Raw genomic sequence first — 5,357 nt, forward strand, 5'->3', positions numbered from 1 at the left:
TCTCACATTAAATATCTAGGAGTAAATGTGACAAAGGCACTACCACTCTCTATAATCAGAGCAACTACCTACCCCTATTTGAAAAAATAAAAAAAGACTTGACAAGGTGGCACGGCTTCCTGATATCGTGGATATAGAGAATAGTCTCAGTAAAAATGAATATACTCCCCAGGTAACTGTATCACTTTCAGACTCTCCCGGTCCAGATACCGAGATCCGAACTAAAAAAAAACAATATAGAATTTTCCACTTTGTCTGGCAGGGCAAGAGACAAGAGTTATGCTGACCTCAGGACTAAGAAGGTGCATGGGAGTTCCAGATATCACAAAATATTACCACGCTGCCCAATTACGACAGGTGGAGGTTTGGAACACTGATCCAGCCCAATATTGCTGCTTGGCCATAGAAACCCAGTACGCCAGAACTCCTTCCCTGCTAACGACCTTATGGGCCCCGGACAAAAAAGACTCACAGGTGAGGGGGGTCGAGTTGGACACAATGGGATGCACCTGGGAGATCTGGGCCAAGTCCAAGAGTAAATTCAATCTCAAATCTATCACGTCACAACTTACCCCACTTTTTAACAACCCATTACCCTCCAGGATTCAGAACTGAACAATTTGATACATTTAAAACAAAGAATATTAGGACAATTGCCTACCTGTTACACAATGGGAAATGTCTTAGTTTCCATGAGCTTGGGACATAGTAGATTAAGCTGTGCTGAGCCGTGCTGAGCAGATGCACTTACCCCCTGCATCTGTCATTAGCGCGGCTTTAGCAGCTGCTTCCACACGCTTCCGCATGCACGCGGAGGCTCAGAAAATTTCAGCAGACAGGCAAATTTAAAATTTGCCGCTCAGGGAAGCGGAGGAGCGATCACGTGACCGCTCACATCCAATGGGAGCGAGGGACTAGCCCCGCCTCCCGCTCCGCCTCCCGACACAACTCCGCTCCGCCTCCGCCCCGCCCCCAAAGCGCTCACTGCCTCGCCTGCCAGGACACAAAAAAGCTCCAGTTTGAGCAGGCGAGTGTAAGGGCTCGCGCTTCGGGGACTCCCGCTCTCGGCGCTCCCTTACCTTTTTCCTCCGCTGCCCTGAATCCCCGGCGGCGTTTCCCGGCCGTCGACATCTACCCCGCGGCTGTCTCCTCACTTCCATGGCGCGCGCGCGGACCCAAGCCTCTATTTCCTGGCGTCCGGAGCCTGGTCCCGCCGCCTCCTCCATTCTGGCACGCGCACCAGCGCGCTTCCCTGCCCCTGCTCGACCAGGTCCGCCCCCAGGCTTCTCTCTCCTATCAGGGCTAACCCCTGGACCGCACCTCCTCTCCTCCCTTTCACCCGATAGGTCCCAGTCCACTATTTAGCCTGGTCACCCCATTCCTTCAGTGCTCTGCATAGCTACTGTACCTTGGTGCTGTCTGCTTCTGCTTGGCTCTCTTGTGTTTCAGTCCCTGTTCCTGGATACTCTGCGGACCTCCCTGGATTTCGACCTTGGCTTTGGACTTGGACCATGCTGCTCTCTGGACCCCTTGGATTTGGCTTTGGACACTCTTACCTCGCTATCTTCTATATCCCTTGGACTCGGCAAACGGACCCGTACGACGCAGCTCTCTCCTCTCCTCGACCCAAGCTTACGGATACTCTACCACGCTGCTCTCCCAACACCTTGACCATTGGCTTACGGACTTAACCCTTCTACGCCGGATTTGCCAAGTACTGAACTATTTCTATTTTTGTTACTTGGACCAGCTACGCTACTTCCACACTCCGGCCGCGCCCCCGTTTACTGTTAGATGTGTGGTATTTGTCCTTTCCACCTCAGTCCCGGGGTCTCGTCTGGCTTGTGGGCAGAGCAGGAGCGCGGATCAGCGCGGCCCGAGGCACTATGCCCGAGTATGTTTAAATAACATCGGATCAGGCACTTCCTGCAAAACGTCTCGCCAAAACTAGAATTTTCCCCTCGCTCAAGTTTTGAAATATTGTGTAAAAAAGGTTTGTATCAAAAATTTCTGATCACAAAAATAAATTCTGGTCTTGAGCCCTCAATAAACAACCCCTATCATGACTATATGCTTAAATGGGCGGCCGATTTAAACGTGGACATTGATAGAGATGATTGGGTGGATATTTGGGAGTTTGCCGTAAAGACAGCTATATGTACCACTATTAAGGAAAATATTTATAAGATTCTTTACTGTACGGTACCTCACCCCAAGCCGACTGAAGCAAATCTACCCTCTGGCGTCAGATCTGTGTTGGAGGGGCTGCGAGCAAAAAGGTGATATGCTGCATATTTGGTGGACATGTCCAGCGATACAGAAATTTTGGACACTAATATAAACAATTATTAAGGCTACAACAGAATTGTCCATCCCGCTGGACCCTCTGACTTTTCTACTGGCAAAGCCAGTGGAGGATGTGAATCGTTCTATGAGATGTCTAATATCATTTATACGGACGGCGGACAGATGCGCTGTGGCAGCCTCTTCGAACAAGTACGCCCCCCCCCCATCCAGATTGGCTGTTGAGAGGATAAATGAGGTGATGCTAATGCAAAAAATTACAGATTTTCTAAAGCAATCAACAGATTAATTTTATAGAACGCCTGACAACTGATGGCCACAGTACTGGCAAATCTTACTTTTTAAGAACCAAACCTGACCCAGAGTCGATTAAAAGGATAACCTGAATAAAATTCGCTAATGAGTAAAAGTAGAATCTCAAAATAACGAAAGGATAATATCTACTGACGGATGGCTGGCCGTGGTGGGACAGGGGGTGGGATCACTACACCCCCCCCCCCCACATCCGATCACTACACCCCCACCCGCCCACATCCGATCCATAACAGCCCTTTCTTCCTTCTCCAGTTCCTTTTTTCTCTTCTCTCTCCTTCTCGTCTTGTCCTCTCTATAAGGACATTAACCTGATAGCTGTGAATAAAAAGAAGAAAAACAAATAATGGTGCAGTAAATCAACACTTGGGGGGTAGGCGAAGACTAACAACACGAGACATATAAGACATATAAACGTTAAACACTAGCACGGCCTTAATATTAATAAAAAGCAAATTTATTGGGGTGTGGAAGGTGAATAAACCGCATCCGGAGGGGTAAAATTACAACCCTACTCACAAGATGCTGGAAAAGTTAAGGCAACGAACTGGATGCATGCAGCTGGGCTCTCAAGATGGCGACCGGAGCACTCTGGTTGGCGTCCTCACGTGACCGGGATGGAAGGCAGGTCACTCAGATGACGGGGCCTCTAGGCGGACGCTGTAGTCCCACCACAGACACACTTTCTCCAATCCTCCTCAGCAACCGTGATATCACCGCAAATCGGTTATAGCACTTAGAAGACTGCAGATTTCTCCTCTTGGGACTGCAGACTTCACCACAATCTGGAAACACTTCTAAAAACTCGAAACTTCCCGACGCGTTTCGTACGCATGCGCGTACTTCTTCAAGGGATGTGCTGGCCTTTTGAACTCTATGGTATATATACCGTCAGTCCAAAGTTCTTATTGGTTGATTAAATAATTATATTAACCCCGTGTTGGACTGATAGAAGGCAGCACATAAGGATAGGCCTATGCTAAACTACATACAAAACAGACATAAAACACTAAATGGGTAAAACAAAGTGACATGAAAACATTAAAAACATTTAAAAGAACATTAAAAAATAAATAAATATAAAGAGGCAGAACAATGAATTAATGAAAATTACTTATAGAAAGGCTTTGAGTTCAAAGTCGATATTCATTCCTTTTGGGGAGAGAGTTTTTAATTCATATATCCAGTAAGCTTCACGCATACTGGCTTGCTGGAGTCTACTCCCCCCTCTGGGATTAACATCAACCTGCTCAATTGCCTGACAGATAAGACCCTTGGGATTTTTATCATGGCACAGAAGAAAGTGATGCGAAACACTGTGTCACCAACCCCCTCCTAATGTTGTAGATATGCTCATATACACGTCTCTGGAACGTTCTCCCTGTTCTGCCCACATATTGTAAGCCACAAGGGCATTGTAATAGATATATAACATACATGGAGTGGCAGTTAATGAAATTATGTATAGGGTAACTCCTATTAGTGACGTTAGATGTAAAATGTCTAGCATTTTTACTAAAGGAGCATGCTACGCACTTTGCACAGGTAAAGAAACCTTTCAGACTCCCTCCTAGTTTCTGTTTTTTTTGTTTTACCGGACAGCTGGGAGCTAATTTGGATTTCAGGTTATTAGCCTTTGAAAATATAATATTAGCTTTTTTTGGAAGGATATCTGCTAATACTTCATCTTGTAATAAAATAGGCCAATATTTGTTTATGATTTGTTTAATTTTTGGCGCCATCTCATTATATTGGGTGATGAACGCTACCTGATTGTGACATCTTTTTGATGTTTCCTTTTTTTTAACATCATACTGGAGTAAAGTATCCCTATTGATCTCATTGACCTGATTAAAAGCCTCATTTAATTCAAACTCTTGATATTTTCTATTAATAAATTTTTGTTTTAAATCTTCTGCTTGTTTCTTAAAATTCTCTTCTTCGGAACAGTTACGTTTGAGACGTACCAATTGTCCCTTTGGGATGTTTCGCAGCCACTGCGGATTATGGTGACTATCTGCGCGCACATAGTTATTTGCCTGCACAGGCTTAAAGAAGGTCTTAGTGTGTAATATATCATCTTTGACGTATATGTGAAGGTCCAAAAAATCAATGTGTTCAGTACTAAAACTACAAGTGAACTTAAGATTAAGGTGATTGTGATTTAGATATGTGCAAAAATCATTTAGTGAATCCTGAGTGCCTGACCAAATAAAGATCACATCATCAATGTAGCGCCGCCAGAGCACCAGGTTTGCTCCTAGAGGACAGTTGTTCCAAATAAACTCCTCCTCCCAACTATCCATAAATAGGTTGGCATAACTAGGAGCAAACCTCGTGCCCATAGCGGTACCACATTTCTGAATGTAATAGTGGGAATTGAAGGTGAAATAATTATGTGTCAAAATAAACCAAATACTCTCCATCAAAAAATCCCTCTTGGTGCGTGAAAAGCCACTGGAGTGTTCCAATTTGCGAGACACGGCCTGGCATCCTTGATGATGGTCAATAACTGTGTATAAGGATGTTACATCAGCCGTGGCAAGAATGTAACCATGTTGCCATTTTAGATCTTTTAAAATTTGTAACGTATGTGTCGTGTCTCGCAAATAGGATCTACCACCAATGACTAGAGGTTGAAGATGGTGATCTATAAATTGTGAAAGGTTTGAAGTGAGGGAAGAGATACCAGAAATAATAGGTCTCCCCGGGGGTGCAGTAAAATTTTTGTGAATCTTAGG

The sequence above is a fragment of the Ascaphus truei genome, unplaced genomic scaffold (genome assembly GCF_040206685.1).
Source record: "Ascaphus truei isolate aAscTru1 unplaced genomic scaffold, aAscTru1.hap1 HAP1_SCAFFOLD_566, whole genome shotgun sequence".
Taxonomy (NCBI): Eukaryota; Metazoa; Chordata; class Amphibia; order Anura; family Ascaphidae; genus Ascaphus; species Ascaphus truei.